This window comes from Gallinula chloropus (assembly GCF_964237585.1).
Source record: "Gallinula chloropus genome assembly, chromosome: 5".
NCBI lineage: Eukaryota > Metazoa > Chordata > Aves > Gruiformes > Rallidae > Gallinula > Gallinula chloropus.
In genome coordinates, this window is record NC_140090.1 from 12,689,118 (window position 1) to 12,708,756 (window position 19,639).

The window sequence follows — 19,639 nt, forward strand, 5'->3', positions numbered from 1 at the left end:
GCACAGAGAGTCTTAAGAATTAGATCTTGCCTCACTGCAGAGGAAGAAAAAGCACAGTGATTTCTGCCAGTTATCTGTGGGCAGCAGTACTGGTTCAGCATGTTTGTTTTCCGTTCTTTCTGGAAGGTTTTGAGTTTTCATTTTAGTGGAGACAAATGGAAAACAAATAAATAGAAATAGTGGGCAGAAGCCCAAGCCCATTCAGATGCAGATACATTGAAATTAATAATTGGACAGCTGCCACGAGGAAGAGCTGGGCTGTGGGTTAATTTTTTAACAGAGCTGTGATTTGGAAGGCACTGAATTGGCTCTCGGCTCCTTTCTTGGAGAGTTAACTGGTGAAATAATCCATTAAGTAGTTGCCAGGGCACTTGTGTGTGTCTGCAGAGTTACTTAGTTGTCCTGCACAGCCCTGCTGTTAATTTTAAGGCCCTGCCCATAACAGGGCAAATGCCCTTCAACTGCCAGAGCAGAGGGGCTGGAGGGTGGTCACCAAGCACTCCTGGGGATGGAAGGGATCCCCCAGCAGCTGCCAAGCTCTGGCTCTGGAAGGGGCCCAGCACTTGGCTGTGCTGCAGCAAGCCAGCTGTTCCCTTGCAAACACACGAGTCCTCTGGGCGTATCCTAGTCCCCTCTGCCATGCAGCCACTGACCCAAACTATTCTGAGACAGCAGCCTCTGCTGTTATGTTTATTCCAATCACCCTCGTTATAATTGATCTTTAGCAGGGAGGGATGTTAGCAAAGGTGCTTTGCTTAATGTATTTTATGTAGAGATGAGTCCCCCCGGCCAGTGTTAAACACCAAGTGAATTACAGAGTCATCTTATCAAAAAGCCATTTATTGTAGTGGTGATGGTCTTTGCCACTCACTGCTGTTGAAGTGGATAATGAACTTCCCCTTTGGAACATGCAATTTGCTGGACAATGGAGATTTTTCAAGGAGTCAGGGGCCTGATGGAAGGTGCAGTCTTGCTGGAGGAATTCATGTTGCTGGGTCCTTTATTCCCAGCCCAGCGGTGCAAATTCCTCCACCCCACCACTCCCCTGATAAATAAAAATGTCTCTTCTTGCCTTGGTCACTTCCACTGTACAGACTGGGGTCTGAGGCAAAGAGCCATCTAACCTGTCACTTGTTCCCATGGCTGTCCCAGGCAGAGCAAGCCGGAAAGGAGCCCCTGGAACATGCTGTGGCAGAGCCGGGAGGTGCTCTCCGATGCCAGTTGCTGTGGCCAGCATGGAGCCTGGGCCCGGCAAGAGAGATCCCCAAGCTCCCCTGCTGCTCTGCATTGCTCAGGAGTGGGATTTGGCATAGCTTGACTCCTCTTTTCAGGTCCTCCTGCGTTATGTGCAGGACGTTGCTGGCGATTTATTTCACAGCAGCTCCCTCTGGGATGATGCACTCCTGCCTGAGTAATGGGAACAGACATAGGCAGCTGAACAGAAGCCAGCCCCGGCCTGCTACCAGGTGAAGGTCCTGCCTGGGTTACACAGCCACTCAGAGAGAGACAGTAGGAGAGGCCACGAGCCGAGATGGGGTCGGTCCTGCTCTCACTTACCTGCTTGCTGCAGACCACAGGCCTGCCCAGAAAGGTGGCAGCTGTTACTTGGTGGTCCAGCCAGGTAGGAAAAGGGGCAGAATTTGGTCCTGCCCAGCAGGTCTGGGCCATGCCACTTTGGATACCAAGCAGGCCCACCCCAGCAGCCTGAAGACAGGCCTTGCTCACAGCAGAGGAAGCACAGGGAAGCCCTTGCCTGCCATTGGAGTGACAAACCTGGGGGGGCACGCTGTGATGTGAGGAGGGGCAGAGGTGAAGCCGGGGCTGTGAAGGCAGCGGCGCTCGTGTCATTAAATATTGACACCACCTAAGCTGGCCTGTGGGGGCGATTTAGCTGAATTGCAGGTTTCTGTTGCTGTGATAAATTGGACCAATTTGTCATGTGGTTTTGTTTCTTCCCTCCCTTAAGTGAAGCTGTACAGGAGCGTTATTGCTACCGCTTCAGCAGCAGCAAACAATTTGGAAAATGAAATCCTTGGATATGGATAAAAAAGAACAGACAGCAGTGGTTCTGCTGAAGGTGCCACCAGAGCCACAGAGTAGGAAGAAAACAGCAAAAGAAACAAAACTACCACCCAGGCCTTTCAGAGCCAGAGACAAAGCAGTGTTCTCTGCTGGCTCCTGTGATTGAGGAAAATTCCTGTTTATGCAGGCAGACACCTTTTTTCCCCCCAGCTTTAGCTGTAACTGGACTCTGCAAACAACAGGATGCTCATCTCCAGCAGAGACCCAGCATGTGCTGAAGATGCCCAAGCATCTTCAATTCAATCTGAATTATGTCCAAGGGCATCTCCTGGCCTGTCAGCTTGGCTGCACCAGGAGCTCTGAAACAAGCACAGGCTCTAACCCCAATGCTATTTCACCTCTTGCTCCAGTCCTTCTACTGCTGATTCCCATGGGAGCAGAATCTGTTCCTCACTGCAGAGTACCACGGCCATCGAGGACGAGGAGCAATGGAAGCTTTCGCCAAGTATCAGAATTGGGACTATTTATAAATTAGCACACAGCGGAAAAGGACACGGCATTTTGGGGGGGGAGCTGTAAAGGTCATCACAGTCTGTCTCCAAGTTCTTACTGGTGACCTCTTCATAGCACGGGAACACCCGGTCATCCTCCAGGCATCCTTCTGCACAGCCAAAACCTCTTTCATAAAGAGCTTGTTCCCTGAGTGAGTGATACACAGGCCCAGAGCTACCAGGGGGAACTAAAGGACGGGTGCCTCCTGCCCCCTCTCCCGTGGGCTGGGTTTGCTCCAGCTGCTGCTTAGGATGGAAGGGCAAGGTCTGGCAGGTGAGGGGCAAGGTCAGGACACCACGGTTCTGGCAATTTTTTGCAGCTGTGCTGGCGAGCTCCTCTGTGACCTTGAGCACGTTCTGTCTCTCCCTCTCTCAAGAGGAGGCTTCCCGAGGTTTCTTACCTTGCATCTGTAATTTAAGAGCTTTCAGGGGAGGTGCTACGTGAGCCCAGTGCCACGTTCTGGTAAGGTGAAATGAGAGTTGGACAGGCCCCGGAAAGAAAAAACAGTTGTGATTGGGTGTTGAACACACAGAAACAGTTATTTCTCTCCCACCACTTCTCTATTTAATTATGTCCTCAAACTATCTTTACCTGTGCTGGATCCCTTAATAAAGCCCATGAAAGTGAGCGGCTCTGATCAGAGAAACCTCACGTAACGCATCCCCTCAGCCCCGAGCCTGCCTGCTGGGAACAAGACGCACAGGCACAGGGTGGGTAGTAATGATGAAAGCAGCCGTGAGGGTTGCCCGGTGCTGGCTGGCTGAGCGGGAGGGGGCATCTGAGCTGGGACCGCTGCCCCTAAAATGAATTGTTACAAGTGCCGGGTCCAACTTGCCTCTGTGCTTAGGAGCAGGGAAGGCCAGAGGCGCTGCCCCTGCCTCGGCTCTGGTTCTGAGCAGCTCCACTGGGTCCAGCGAGGCTCCCGGTCAGCCCAGAAGCGTGGAAGGGTTGGCACAGGGCAGTACTCACCGAAGTCAGCGGCGCCGCGCTCGCTTCGGGACAAAAGGGGGTGCAGCCTGTGGCCAGGTATTGGGGACTCCGGGGGGGGGGGGGGTGGCAAGCTAAAGAAAGGCTACCGGGGGTGGAAAGGGAGGGATGTGAGAGCGAACCCAAGCCCGGCGCGGAAAACCGCCCGGCGCGCTGGGCGAGGAGGGGAGAGGGAACCTTCCCACCCTCCGTCCCGGCCGTGCAGGGCGAGGGGCTGCCAGGGCCGCCTCCCCTCTCCACATCCCCCCTCCGCGCCCCCCCCCCCCCCCCCCCCAAGCCGCCGCGGCCCCGCGGGGCGCCCGACTCCGTCCCCAGCACCGCCCGCCCAGGCGCGCGGCGGGCGGGGCCTCGTGGCCGTGGCGCGGCTGCCGTTACCCCGTCCGCGCAGCACGCGCCGCCGCGCGCCTGCCGTTGCCGTGGCGACGGGCTAAGCCGGGGCCTGGCTCCGGCTCGGCGGGCGCGGAGGGGGCGGACGGACGGGCGGCGGCGGCGGGCCGGCGGCTCGGCGCTGCCGGGGCATGCACAACAAAGGCGGGAGGCGACGCGTCCCGGGCGGGCTCCGCAGGTAGGTGCGTGCGGATGGGGAACGGAACGGGCGCGGGTCGGTCCCTGTCGGGAGTCGCTCCCGCAGGACGCCGCCTTCCTGGCGCGCTGCGGGAGCCGCTCTCCTCAGGGCAGGGCAGGGCAGGGTGCCCGGGGGCGCGGGCTCCAGCCCCAGCCCGGCGCCGCACCTTGCGGGAGCGGGGCTGCAACAAAGGCAAATGGCTGCGCGCCGGGGAGGGCTGCGGGGCTGGCGGTGCCTTGCCCGCCTCTGCCCGGCTGCGGGGCGGCACACGGCGCGGAACCGGGCGCAGCCTTTTATTTGTTCGTTTGTTGGGTGTCGTTCCCCGGGTCCTCCCGCCTGCCCCGGCTGAGCCCCGGGGCTGCATCCGCCAGCTCCGCGCCGAGCCCGGGGAGCGCTGCGGGAGCGGGATGCGGCGGCGGGGGGGGAGGGCACGGTTCTCAACCCCTTTCCCGGCTCACACCTGCTCGTCGCTGGGGGACCCACATGCCCCCCACCCCCGGGTTTGGCAGCCCCTCGCTCGCAGCGCTCAGCCGTGGCTGCCGCGGGCGCAGAGGAGCGGGCAGAACCGCGCTGCCCGGGGCACAGCGTCCGCCCGGGCTGCAGCGCTGCTGCCCCGGGTGCAGCCCCCCGGCTGCTTCCCTCCGGGCCCTGCAGCGGCAGCCGCAGCCTCCGTGGTGCCTCAGCGGTGCCGACGGGCGGGTCAGAGCCCTTCAGGTGCCCAGGGGGCTTTTGTCCTGTGCAAGGTGGAAGGGATGCTGCGCGCTGGCAGGGCAGCAGCCCGAGCCCCATCGTGGTGAGGGGCGGCTTGAGCAGCCTCTCGCTCTTTAAATCTGCGGGGTGCAAGTGAGTCATTTCTCAATTCCTCTCCATGTGATTCATAACGTTTTTAACTCCAGGATGCGTTTCCCCAAATTCATCGTAGGTTTTGGTACCTGAGATGTTAGCAAGGGCGTCCCTCTCAATCCACAGAGGTGGAAGTTTTGCCGCATTATTGAACACCGGAGCTACAATAGAATTCCCCGGAGGCAGATCTGTAAAGCCCTGTCCTACCGTTTTTATTTACACTGCAGCAAAGCAGCTGGGTGCATCTACACTCTCTCCTTCCCTCATTTCCTAGTCATTGTGGCACTGAAAAGCATTATAAACAACTCTGCATTGTTTGTTGGTGTTATAGTAAGGCCCGAGGGCTTGGTAATGTTTTCTTTCATTCATGGCTCTCAAAATGCTTGGCAGACATCAATTAAGACTGGGAGCCAATGCTGCAAGTCGGAGAGGTTTTATTGATCCTGTTTTACAGATGGAGAAGCAGATCAGACCTTGAAAGATTTAAGTCAAATCCAGAATTTAAACCGTCATCCCACATACCTTAAATCCTCTGTTCAGGGGATCTCTTCCCCACCCCCTCTAATAAAATTCTCTCATAGTTTCCCTGGCTGCTCCAGGAGCTGGTTTGGACACTGACCGGAAACGTGTGCTCATGCCCAGTGCCAGAAATCGTGTGCTGTTAGTGCTGTACCGTTGAGAAGGACGGTTTCTGATTGAAACAAGTCACTGATTGGTACTTGGTTTGTACTGGGGTAGAACCCAAGAGCCCCATCGTGGGTGAGGGTGCATTAGGCAAGGCACTGTACAGCCAGAGCTGGTGAGCCAAATACAGAAAGGCTGGATACCTGCTCTGGCTTCTTTGACAGCCTCCCTTGCGAAAGGGAGAGGGGTCTCTCCTCACCAAGGCTGGCTTCGGAGGGCGTATTTCCGAAAGCAACGTGAGCGGTTTGTTGTGTGACTGTAGCCCAGAAGACTCCTGATCCTGGCCTGGTTTTGAGTCTGTCCGTTTGCTCTCGTGGCACAGACGGGAGATGGGCTGTGTTTGAGATCTGGTTCCCATCCTTAGTCCTTGCTTATGTTGATCTCCTTTAAGGCCTTTAACCAGAGCAGCCCACCTGCAGTCTCAGATTTAAGACGTGTCTGTAGAGCACTGCACGAGCCAACACCGGCAGCCCCAAAGCATTTACAGAGTTTTAAGCTTCTTAAGCTTCATCTGTGTAAGAAAAGCCTACTGCAGACTAGGTGATGATGTACATCTCCCAGTAGTCATGGAGGGAAGGGAAAGGAGCAGATTGAACGCTTTCCTGGCTTTTCTGGGTGTAATACCTGTTGGGCGCTTGCTGGGTCTGATCTAGTCTTACAAGGTGTTCTGGAAATCCTGATTTCTTAATATTTAAGTTTGTAGGAGATCAAGTTCCACTTGAAATACACCACCCCCACCACCCAAACCAAACAATCCTCCCCCAATCCCAAACCCCTTAGAGCTGCACTAGTGAGAAGCATTGTTCAGTGCTGGCAGGCAAGATAAGGTATCAGTTTGTTTCCTTTCCAGTGTTGCAGAGGACAGTTCTTGTAGGGAAGAGAGAGCAAGCATAGCTCCAGGGCCTCCATGGCTGGGCATCAGCCAGTGACTGTCATATCAGATTAGCTCTATGGCACATTAGCACTGGTTTATGTTAATACAAATGCAGCGTGACTGTTCCATAGTATTGATAGAATTATTGTATTTGCAGCCCCATAATGTGACTAATCGAAAGGGAGGGTCTGATTACAAAACCATGGGCTTCAAGGTGATTCCTTCTGTGGCTTCTGGATAGACCAGTTTTGAACCGTGAAGAAGACATGAACTACTAGAAGACACAACCCATTTTTTATTTCCCACTGATGTGGGAACCCTTTTGGCAAACTCGAGGGAGAAAGATCCCATATTGCAAAAAAAAAAAAAAAACAGGAAGAATTTAGGGTTTTTTCCACCTTGCTGTGATCCTGACTCAGTACCCTGTGCTACTGTAGCTACTTCTTGGCCTCTGAGAATAGCTCATAGCTGCCTGTGCTCTGCAAGAATCCAGCCTTTGGAACCAGCAGTGAGATTTTGCCAGCTGCCACCGCAGTGTGTGAGCACATTCTCCTCGTCCAGAGCAGCTTGGCGCCAGCAGCCGTGGGTGTTTGCAAGATGAGGAGGTGTCACATGCAGCTCTCCACAGCCAGGGCTGGAAAGCTCCCCACCACTTGGTGACTGTCCTGCTCACGTGTCACCTGATGACATTTAAAGGATGCTCCTGTTTGTCTCTGGGAATAAACTAGGCACTTCTGGCCAGAATCTCCACAAGTTTCACAGTCCCCACTCCATAATGAGCTCAGCCTGAGCTTCCAGCTGCTTCGCAGTTTGCTGCAGCCCTAACAGCTGGTCGCAGCAGCCACTGTCACCTTCCAGCACAGGAACAGCTTTAGCTCTGAGGCTTGGGAGGATGGACAGGGCTGGCAGAGTCGGTGGTGTTAGGGAAAATAACGAAGGAGCAGAAAGCAGGTGCATGGGCAGAGGGAAGGAGGGTAGACTGAGAGCATGTGTGACAAGGAGAGGAGAACGAAGCGACAGGTGGGAGGCACTGCAAATCGCAGGACTTTGTGGGAATTGCAGATGAGGTGGGATGCAGAAGGGAGCTCTGCAGCTTGTTGGAGCGCAGTGATCTCCTCTGCTGCCAGGGATGGATTGTGTTACTGCTGCCAGCCCACTGCCCAGGCTCCGGAGCTGTCAGCCAGCCCTGAACCACTGCAGCATGCTCTGCAGCGCTTGCTGTGCTGGGATCTGCTCATGGGCGCTGGGGGTCAGCGACCTTGCCCACAGTGCCACCCCTGCTCTGCCTGGGGACAGCCCTGGGAAAGCCTGTGTCACCACAGCAGACATCGGTATCGGTTATATGTGAACAGCAATGTGCTGCTCAAGGACAGCAAGGACAGTGGGGAGTCTGTGATTTCAGGAATTAGCTATGGAAAGCTGGGACCCTCGGGCTGAGGTAATAAGAATAGCTGGAGAATTAGGCAATTCCCATATTCATGAGCTGACAGACTGCAGTCCCTTTGCCAAGGCTGTATTAAATACACTAAGGGGCAGAGGTGTTCTCTGGCTTTGCTAACAGCTGCTTCAAGGTGAAGAACAAGGGGAAGAAAAAAAAATCCTCACTGTCTGCTGAGACTCCTTTTGCCATGTAACGACTCAGGGCCTGGAACAACTCCAGGCCCTCTACAGACCTTTTGGGACCTGGGTTTGAGACAGTCCCCTCACCTTCTAGAAACAACCTGATTTGGAACAAAACAGAACCTGTCCTAAAGGCTTCTTTCCAGGAAGGAACTAAAGGTTTTGAAATCCTTTCCTATATCCTCTCCTAGACAGGAAGTCAAGGAGCAGCAGCAATTTCTTTTCTTACAAAGAAAAACCCATGGCTTTGTGTTTTTCAGCTAGAGAGGGTGTCTACGCCCTCATCTTCTCGACTGCTGGTATGCTTAGAAACGTGTAAGCAGAAATCCATTTTTCCTTAGGGATATGAAGCTTCAGCAGATGCTAGTGGGAGTTTACAGGCTGGGTTCTTTGTCCGTGCTTGCAGAAGCAGCCACTCACTGCACTAGCTGTGGATGCAGTGCTGGAGCTGCTCCAGTCAGACACTGTGCAGCTCATCTTGTGGCTTCCTCGGCGTCTGGGAGCAGCGCTGGCAGTGTCCTGTCAGCACTCATTTGTTTGCCACAGAGCAACCTGACTGTTTCTGAAGGCATGTTTAGGAAGACGGTGACTGAAAGATGACAGTGGCTTTGACCACAAGCGAGTGATTCACAAGACTCAGAGTACACACAGCTGAACTCTTCATTCAAGGTTCTTCCCCCAGGAAGAAGGGAATTAAAGACCCCCAGACACTGAGGAGAGATAGCTCCATTCAGACCTAGCACATGTTAGTCTGTAGTGTCACAGCCAGTCAGAGCTGCTGTGAGACATTTGTCTGTGGGTTTCTTAGCCTGTCTCAAGGACAACTCATCTGCCATTCCCTCTAACCAAGTCCTTGCTCATCTTGAGGGTCTCTGTATCTCAGACACCTTGCTCAATAGACACATCCTGCAGGGAGATGCAGAAGTAAAGCAGTGGTTCAGAGTTTGGTAGGGCCAGGCTGAGCACCAGACATGGCTGGTACTGGATTGAAGCTGAGCCCTCTGGGCTCATGGGACATTGATCTCTGGGGATATCAGTCAGCTCTGTACTGAAGTACTCCTGTCCCTCATGGTGTGGCTGACCATTCTAGCCTGCTTCTAGGAGTAAGCAATCCTTTTCAAGAGGGGATCCCTCTTGAAAGACCCCTCCCAAGAAAGTGCCTTTCAAGAGCCAAGGAGGTAAAAGCTTCTCATAAAGGATAAATACAGTTTCACAGCTATTCCCTGCTGTGGTAGCTTAACCTGGAAAAACCTCAGGCCTGAACTGAACTGAGACCTCTCAATTACAAGAAGATCTGAGAGTACTCCCTCGGGAGCCCTGGTTTGCGGTACTTAACTGTTTTGAACTAGTGTGCCCCATTTTTTACCACAGCTGTTGCAACAGCTCTGTTTTCTGTGGACAACCAGGGTTTGGGTTTCCACAACACAAGATAACCTGTCTGCGAGCCCCAGAGAGTCCTTTTCCTAGTCTAAGGGCTAGATGTGCTTTTGGAAATGAGTGGTTTATGCTTGCAGAAGCCATACTTGCAGTGGAGAGACCTCGCAAGGCATTATTAGTTCAGCCTCTCTGAAAGCTCAGTGTCAATAAGAAGAAACATCAGCCAAAGTCACAGGAGGAGGAAAAGAAAATCTGGTTTTGAAAGAGGAGTAGGCCATGGAAGCCTTCCTCACTGATAAGCATCCCCATGTCTGATCAGCTTGTAAGATTAAGGTGCATAGCTTGCTTGTTTGATCTGCCACCCAAGTCTTGGGACACTTTCCAGCAGGTATGGGACGAGCTGACATCCCATTCCCAGCTCAGAGAACCAGTCTGCTAATACACAGCCAGTCACCTCTTCTGCCCTTACTCCAGGTTCTGTCCCACCCGGTTGCTGTATTGGCACATCCCCAAGAGACTTGGTCATTGCTTGTCTGCACAGGGCTCTGTTATTACTGGTCACAGCAGACAGTAGAGCAGTAACTCTGTGGCACTTTTCATCCTGGCTTTCAGCACACTCCTCAGGCTTTTCTTCATTATAGCAGTAGTGTGAAGTGAATCCCTAAAACAGAGCCAGCCCAGTACAGAAGCATCTGCAGGCACTAGTGTAGCCCCTGCTCACGTCAGCTACCCATCCCTTCCACAGCTTGGGGTTTTTTTGTGCAGGATGGCTTTTGACCTCCATGGGAAGAAGCTCCTTATTCCCTCTGGCTTGTCCAGAGGGATGCAAGGTGGCAGCTTTATTTCTTCACTTCCTTAGGAGCCATGCTTTTACCTGTATCTCACCTCATATAAAGACCATGTCAAAACAGTCCTTTTTGAGTACAGTCATATTCAGTCAAACTCCAGTTATGCCTCAAGCTAACACGACCATAAAGACCTTTGAGAATGTCTAAATGTTACACAAATCAACTCAAAGTTGGTGTAATAGGAAAGGCAGATGATATATATATGCTAAGTAGTACATAATTTAAAATAATGTTCCTAGCCTACCATAACGAGAAAAATTTTGACATGCTTTCCTTTCTTAGGGTCTGTGGAAGAAACACTTCTCCTTTTTGAACCAGGAGAAATGATCTTCTATTTTCAAATGGAAATCTGAGAAATGAGAGAGGTGTGCCCCTAGATAGAGGGTCCTTAAGGGACAGACTTCCAGAGGGGCTCTGCAGTTCCTGCTGAATTGTTTTGAAAAATGCAAGCACTCCTTTTTGGTGAAATGATGTAGCAGGTTCTGTGATAATATGGCTATGAATGTAGGTGCTGAACACTTTTAAGAATGAGGCTTTTGTGCTGTTCATTGGTGGATTTGCATGTGGTTAGAGGTGGGTATGTGATAGCAGGGTGACTGAGCTTCTGAAACACACACTGAGGCAAAGCTAGGTCACAGAATCACAGAATGTTAGGAGTTGGAAGGGACCTCAAAAGATCATCTAGTCCAACCCCCCTGCCAGAGCAGGATCACCCATACTAAATCCCACAGGAACGCATCCAGGCGGGGTTTGGATGTCGCCAGAGGAGACTCCACAACCTCTCTGGGCAGCCTGTCCCAGTGCTCTGTCATCCTCACAGTGAAAGGGTTCCTCCTTATCTATAGCGAGATGTCCACCTTTCCAGTGAACAAGATCATGGTATGTCTGGAAATACACCTGCAGGACCACATTACATCCATTTGTAAGACAGCATTAACAGTCCAGTTTGGATTAATTTCTGTAGATTACCATGATTACTGCACAGTAAATGTGTCCATGTGTACAAGTCCTCAGCAGTAACATATGTGTGCGGGCTGGAGTGTGCCACACACGGTATTTGGCAGATGCACAATCCTGCTGCTGTCAGCACAGCTGCTGTAGGTGGAAGCCAGGCACAGGGTGTGGTAACAGGAGATAAGGGTTCATAAACTTGAAGGCTGGACAAGAATGCTGAGGTGTAATCTTTTGCTAGACATGGGCTAGGACTTCCCCAAGCTGGCTTCTGTCCAGTGCCTGCCTCCTTTAATGGCTTTTCCAGCCCCTGAGCCCTGTGAACCAGACTTTGGCATTCGGATCCCCAGTCTCCTGGCTGTCAGGAGCTGGTGTCCCCATCATGTGCCTCTCTGGGTTCTTGCATGGTGGCTGTGTGCTCACCTCGTGCTGCAGAGCTGATGAGTTGGACAGTGCTGTGTGCTGGGACAGGGGACGTGCTGTCTGTGTTTCACATGTTCCCTTTCCATGAAGTGGGGATCAGCTGCTGGGCAGAGCTGAGGCAGAGCCACACGGGACCGTGGGGCCTCGCAGAAGGACAGAGTACCAAGCTGTGGGCAGCAGGTTCTGCTTCAAGCTGAATCCCAGCTTCATAGCACAGATGGGCTGGACCAAAGCTGCAATGGAAGTATGAGTGGCTGTGGCTTTGGGGCAGGTGACAGTCATCCTTCTATTTCTTCTTTTTCAGGGATGTGGGAGGGCTAAAGGATAAGGGGTTTAAGGTAGAGCACAGAAAGATGGTTTGGAAGCCTCAAAAGTAACAGGATAGCAGAGGTGCTCTGTGGTAGGGCAAGGACTTTCTGTAGCATGGAGGAGAGGAGGGTGTAGCAGGGCTGTCTGTGCTGAGGAGTGGGGAAGGAAGGAGCGCAGAGGGTAAGGCAGTGAGAGGGGGAAGAGCAGGGAAGAGTCAGGACAGGGGTGTTAGCCGGGGCTGGTGAATGGCAGTTGTGTATTGGCTTGGGAAGGTCTTGTAATTCTGGTGGGAGTCCCACATACAGATGCCCCAAGCTTTTGAGATTCAGCCTCATCAAGCAGCCAGTGGGCAGCAGGACTCCAGGTGAGAAAGAGCAAGAAGCAGAATGCCTGGCTGCTAAATAGGTTCCCCTTGTACCCTGTCCTAGCCTCTCTGCCTGTTTTGCCACTCCTGCTGCTGTTTGAAACACAGCATCTGGAAAAAGCAATGCCCTTGTACAGTGCCTCCAGCTTCAGGAGAGTTCTTCCAGCGTTGAATTTGGCCCATGGATTTTAATTACTCTCCACTGTGATAGTAATGAGAGCCAGTGGAATTGTAGTGATTTTATTTCCTTTTAATTTGTTATGATGCTCTGGATGCAGATTAACTTTCCCAGCTCGATACATGTTATTGATTCATCTTGCCTCATGATGTGGTAAATGGCTTGAAGAGATGGCTGATTTCTCTGTGGCTTCCCTTGGTAGCTCTGTACCACATGCAGTGTCCTCCTCACACTGGCAGTAGCAAAAATCAAGTACCTTTGCTTGCACCTGGTCAGGTTATTTGCATCCACGTAAGGGAGGATAAACCCAGGCCTTCGGCAGTGCCCTTTATATGCAGCAGACCTGGTGGCCCAGCTTCTTTTCCAGTGTGGGGACAGGGTTGTGGTCATTTGATGGAGATGAACCTACTTTTTGGCCCAGCATGCAGGGGTGGCCCTTACTGAAGGGAATCATCTTGCAAGGAGGGAGAAGAGCTGTATTCAGAAGTGTCTCCCAGCAGCACTCCAAGCACACAGCTGTCTGGGAGGCCCCTTGGCCAGCCTCTTGCCCCTGTCCCCACGTGCAGGGCTTGGCTGATGGACACATGGTAGACTTCACTGTCCAGTTGTCTACAGGGTCTGGAACAGCAGGGAGACTCTTACCTTCAGGGCCTCCATCCCAGTGAGGGATCCTGACAGCAAAGTTTGGGATCCTCCCACACTTTATAGAGAAAGACCCTGCAGTCCTTACTGCAGAATAACTCATGTCTGACTTCTTCCTCTGCTTTTACACCACTGAAGCCGCAGTGGAGGAAGGGACAGAGCCTGAGTTCTCTAGATACAAGACCACAGGAGAGGTGGAGATAAGGAGACAGAGACAATGGTTGTAACAGGGATGACTGTGAGATAACCTGCAGCCACATCAGCAGGAATTTGCTCCGCAGGCTCCAGTGGAGCCAGGGTGTGTGTGTGGGTATACTGGTGCACGTACAGGGCCAGCCCCAGTCCGGAACCATGTGCTGCTCCTGGCTGCTGGTGGCTTGCTGGTCCTGGCTGAAAACCTGGTGCTCCACCTAATCAAATTAGCTCATGGGGCAGCAGTGCTCAGAGGCAGGGGGGTGTGTTCTGTCCCTCGAGGTGTTCCTATCCTATGTCATCTTGCATAGCAGACAGCCAAAGGAGGAGGGGAGGAGAAAGTCACTCAGCAGCCCTGTGTCCCTCTCTGTGCCAGTCCCTTGGCACGGACTGCACCGGGAAGCCTGCTGTGCCCAGACCCTTCTTAGAAGCCACCTCATCCTCAGCCACGCGTGTCACCTCCCAGCTCAAAACGCTGCTTTGTGGTAACTGATCCTCTGGCTCCACGGATCGGTACAGCAGAAGACTGGTGTGTCCCTCAGCAAGTCCAGAGGGACACCAACTGCACTGCGTGAGTGATGCAAGTGTCACATATGTCATCAGAGGCCATGGGGTATCCAGGTGCAGTCCTAGCGCTGTGATGAGCAGCCCTGCAGCTCAGGGCTTATTATCTGGTTATCAGTGCCTTGGAGGCATTCTCTGGAGCAGAAACCAAACTCAGGCTGGAGTAGCTTTGACTCAACTCAGAGTATGATCAGTAACTTCAGATGTAAAATGTTGCTTGGTCCTCTTGCAAAACAAATCCAGAAAACCCTCTGGAAAATTTTAATGCAGGGGAACATGTGTACTGACCAGGCAGCACTGGGCAGGGCAAGATAAAGGAGATAAAAGGTAAATACCAGTTTGTGGTGTCACACAGCTGACTTAGGGACTGAGAAGCCTAGATCCAATGCATGATGCTGTGCTTAGGGAGAATGCTGCAAGTAACAGCTGGTCTCTTGAAGGAACAAAGCAAAGGAACCACATAGCAACTGCTGTTTTCTGGCAAGACAGAGGAGCACCGTGCATCCTAAGCCAGCCTCCACAGTGACTGTACACCATTGCCAGTCAGGTGCCCTTTCCAGAAGATTACAGATGACTGTTGAAAAACAAAAAAGAGGGTGAAAGAGAGAGAGAAAGGAGGAAAAAGGGAAGAAAACAGTGTCCAAAGGCCAAAAGCAGCTGCAAGGCACAACCAAGGCACAACACAATGAGTTATCCTCATGGTAGGTAGAGAGGCATGTATGCCTTATGGACTGGTCCTGGGATACCACTGTCCCATCCTTGCCCACATGCCTGCATTTCCTTAGAGCCTGAGAGGGCAAGGCACCCGTGTCCCTTGAGGTAGCTGACTTGTGCTCAGACAGTGGCTCAGAGCTCTGACACTTCAACATGGGTCCCAGAGTTCAGTTAGATCCAAATAGTTACACCTCAGTTTTAGGAAACCTGCGTGCTCCAAGCTTGCAAGAAGAGGAAGGATCTTGCAGATGCTGCAAGGTAGTTTTATTATCTTGTTTTTACAGGTATCGGAGCTGAAACACCGAGATTGGAGTGTCCTACCTGGGAGGTCCCCAGGAAATCGTGGACCAGACATCAGTCTCACATGTTACCAGGTTAGAACCTGTTCACATCATCTTGTGTTCTGCAGCTGTGAGAGTTACAGTATTTGCTTCATTCATGCACTTCAAGTCACAATGTCAGTTTGTGGCTTCTCCAAATGATCTTAACCTATGTCCATAAAAAGCTTAGGAGCATAGATCAATGTCCTGTGACCTGCAGAGAGACTATTAACAGACAGCAAGAGGAGAAATGGAGCTGGCTTTAATTTTTAAAATGCTCTCACAAGTGATTGATGAAGCAGTATTTTTGGAGAGGTGAGGAAACTGACAGTCTCATGATACTAGTTGCCTACATCAGAGCATTTCTACCAAAATACTTAAGACATTGGGGCTTGGCCAAAATCATCTGCTCTGGCTGAAGCAGGAATGGCATCTGGAAATAAAATCTGGCTTAAGGCAATCAACAAAGCATCAGGATATTTCCCTGTTCAGGATCTTGAGTCAAAAACACTCTTGTCCTACTGTCTTAATACAATCCAGAGCTGCTGTAACATCAGTGCATCACAAATTCCTAGGTGCCAAACCAAAGCTGAAGCTGAGAACAGTTGCCATCGCTGGACATGGTGCTGGCCTGTGGGGACAGTTTCCATCATCACCCCTTGGAAAGAGAGAAAGTGGTAGACTTCAGGTGGGGTCTTTATCCGTGGCCAGTGAAGAGCTTCATGATTGCATTAGAAGACCCCATACCAGAGCTGAGAGGGTGCTCACTGCATTTATCTGGTTTTCTTTTTTATTAACTACAATTCCTCTGACCTCTGCAGAAGGAGAACATACAGGAAGAGGAATATCAGCCATGTAATTACAGTGCCTGATTTTGCTGCTGCTTTTACTCATTTATCAAAGGTTTTACCATTGACTTCAGTGGAGTTGAAAAAGAGCCCTTGTTTCATCAAGTGGCACCAGATTAAGTTAGCGGGATTCTGTTCCAGGGCTCCTGACATGCTTCCAAAATCCAGCCCTGACACTGCCCAGGCTGTGGGTAATTTGATTCTGCTGGTGCTGACAAAAGCCCGGAGCAGCAGCCGAGATTGCACCTTAAGATCTGTGTACTCAGATGGTAGTGCCTACCTCTTTGCATGCCTGGCTTATTTATTTTCATAATGATGGAAAAGCAAGCCAACACACAGAGAAGTGCCTGGTTTATGATAAATACTGAATTCTAAACTTGATTTCAATAAGAAACCATTACATCCTGCAGAAGTTGATGGCTGAGGCAGAATGCTTCGTGCCCTGGCAAAAATCAGCGCTGTTAGCTGTCTGGCTTCCATTTAAGACACCTTGGCGATTTGCACAGATGGCAGCTGGATGACCTCAGCAACAGGAATCAGGGCCTCCCACTTCACATGGAGAAAGCCCTTCAATCTTTAACCAGCCAATCTTTGGCTTCATTTTATTTAAAGATTTTAGGCACTGTGCGGTGCTAAAGAGGATCTTGCTGAGCTTCTATTACCTCAGCAGCAGCTGATATGTAATGAATTATTCAAGACTAGCCAGTTCCTTCATTAATTTTAATAAATCAAGTTTTCCACCGTGGTCTGGGCAGTGCTGCCAGCTGGGATATGATGAGGTAAGCCCATTATTTCCTGGGGCCTTTTTCATACAGACCAGGTTTACATACCTAAGGGCCTTGATAGTTAATAAGAGATTAGTAGCAGTCAGTGCTAATTTGGGGTAGATCTACAGTGAGCAGAAGACCTCTCAGGAGGTTACAAAGTCCTGCCTTTACACAGGGAAGATGGCTTTGCACATACAAAAACGGACTCAGCTGCTACGTACTGACCTTGAGGGCAGAGCGTAACCCTTGGGACAGATGGTCTGGACACCACAGGAGCTGAGAGGCACTTCCCATCTTTTGATGGGAAGACTCACTCCGGTGGAATTGTTCTTAGGTCTCTAATATTTCTTCAGAGCAGGCCCACTGTAGTGTTATGAGCTGATTCTATTTAGTCAGCACGTAGATGGATCAATCCTGTACGTAACACACGCATTGTCATGCACAACTGTCAATACAAGCAGCATCTCTCAGTGCGCTGCTGATAAACTTCCCGGTGCAATAGCTGCCCCAGCCAACGTGAAGTTGATCTGGTGACTGTTCTATCTTTCCCTCAACTTCTGCTCATATTCAACAGCAGAAAATACTTTCTGACAGTGAAGTGCTGTTAGCACTTTCTGTACAGCTCTTGAGTAGGCAGGAACATGCTTGTCTCCGTTCCTTGACTATCAAGCTCAAAATTGCTCAGTCTGTTCCTTGCTTCTGCTCTCCTGGCGAAAAAAGAACCCATCTCATAACGGAGTCAAAGGCAAAAAAGCTGCTGTATGTTCCCCACAGAATTTATTTTTACTGTATTGTGCTGTGTTGCATAAAGAAGTCAGATTGATCTATTGTCTCCTTTACTCTGTAAACTGCAGGTTACTCAGTGCAGGGAGTTGCCCCAGCCTAGACACTGTGGAGGGTTTAGCACTTACAGCTCTTACCTTCCTGTATGCAGGACGTGCAGCTTTTACTGCAGAGCAGCAGAGCCCTCAGCCCAAACCCGTTTCTACTGTGGCTGCATTCAGCCCCAAGTACTCCTATTTTCAGAGAGCTTAAATTGTCACGAGGACATGGTCAGATCCAGCACAGCTGCGCTTTACAGCGCACGCAAAGGCGGCAGAAATCTCAGTAGCTGCCTTTGTTATGGATTTTTAGGAGAAGAAAGCTGAACTGCTGAGGAGAAGGGAGGCTGGACACCAGCGATGCTGAGCATGAGTTGTTTACAACCAGGGTGATAAATTCAGTGCTCTGGTTAGCCCATGGGTATCTAACCTGCCAGCATCTGTGTGCTGCGTACTGTCATGAACGTGCTGCTGGTGAGGCATCTGAGCACTGCAGCTTGTCTGCAGATCTGGCACAAGGCTCGGTTTGATGGATAAAAGAAAGAGAGACCTTGCTAAAGGAAGGTCACAGTTATGGAGATGTAATGATTTGATCTCTGGGGATGAAATGGGGTGGAGTGGCACCTAATTGTGAGAAATAAGTGTGGCTCCTCACAGTATATTAAATAGCAGTAGCCATCCATCTGTGTTTCAAGAAGTGGGAGGGACGTTCACAGATCCCTGCAGTGCTTAGACCTGATGGCTCTTCTAGTCTGCCTCACGCAGACACAGGGCCATTTCCCGTGCCTAGGCCACTCCTGCTAATCATCACAGCTCCCAGAATATTGTTTTAGAGCTTAAAATACCTTCATTTTGAAACCACGCACCTTACTGTAGTCTGCTGTAGTTTAACCTCAGTTCCCAGCCAACAGGAATGTGCTGCTCTTACATATTTTCCGAACTGACCTAAATCTAAGGTCGCTCTTATCTCATGTTTTGGCACTCAAACAACAAAAAAATACTTATATATGAATCATCTTAGATTAATGTTGCAGAGCTCCCAAGACAGTTACTGCTGTGCAGCTGAGAGAGGTGGCTTTCTACTGACTCTACATTCATGGCACTGCTACTGACTGTGGTTCCACTTCATTTTTGGAATGACATTTTAGGACCCAATGTATTTCAGCTCCTTACACCAGCATTAATCCTGAAGTTCTTTAATCTTCCCTGTGTCTTTTTTTCCCTTATCAATTTTGTGCAATTCTTAGCTTGACATTTTTATTTACTACTTTTAATTTTCCCAGTGTTTATACACATAACATGCTCATTTTCATTTTCCCGATAAACAAGAATCCTGGCTTTTTTTCCAAACCAATATATTTCTTTTCCTCAGCCACAGGATTGTGGCTATTTGAACATCTAGCAATTAAAAAGAAAAAACAAGGCTCCCAATTATAATTTGTATTTTTCTACTCAAATTTCCTTTATTACCTGGCTGACTGTTGTTTTCAGCTCTCTGAAATTGACATTTTTGAGCTGTAATGACGGATAATTGGTTTGCACTGAGCTCTGTTTGCACACAGCAAATATAACTGTGTAGTGATCGTTGGTAACTAAGCAACCAGTTATGTTTTTAATTCTGTGATCAATTCCTTGCTATCTGTCAAGATTAAGTCTAACACAGCATGTGCCCACAAGGGATACACAATTTTTGGAGTTAAGAACCCATCATCTATAAGATTGGGAGTAACAGCAGCACGAGGCCCCTGATCTACTGTTCCGACCATGGTCTTTCACAGGCATGTAGCCTTTTTTCTCTTTCCATGAACATGAAAGCTTAATAGTTTTGTAGGCTTCATAGTCAAGGTAAGCTTTATCCAGAAGTACTTAATTGGGTGCCACGTGTTTTCCTGTGATTTAGGCAGTGACAGCAAACACAGTTTTACCCTTCATCTGTTGAAGCAAAATGTTCACATTCAAAGGCTCTCATTTTGGCTGGTTTGCTTGCAACAGGCTTGAGTTGCTTTTCTCATACCACCTGGAAGGTGCAGTTGGACATTTGAAAACCCTTTGATTTTCTATTCTCTTGTTTCACTCGAGCATTTATGTCTTCTGATTAACCTGAGGAAGTAACGCTCACCAAACTCATGGGCTTGGAAAACTCTCTCTCGAGGAGCAAGGGTGGATGTCTCTGG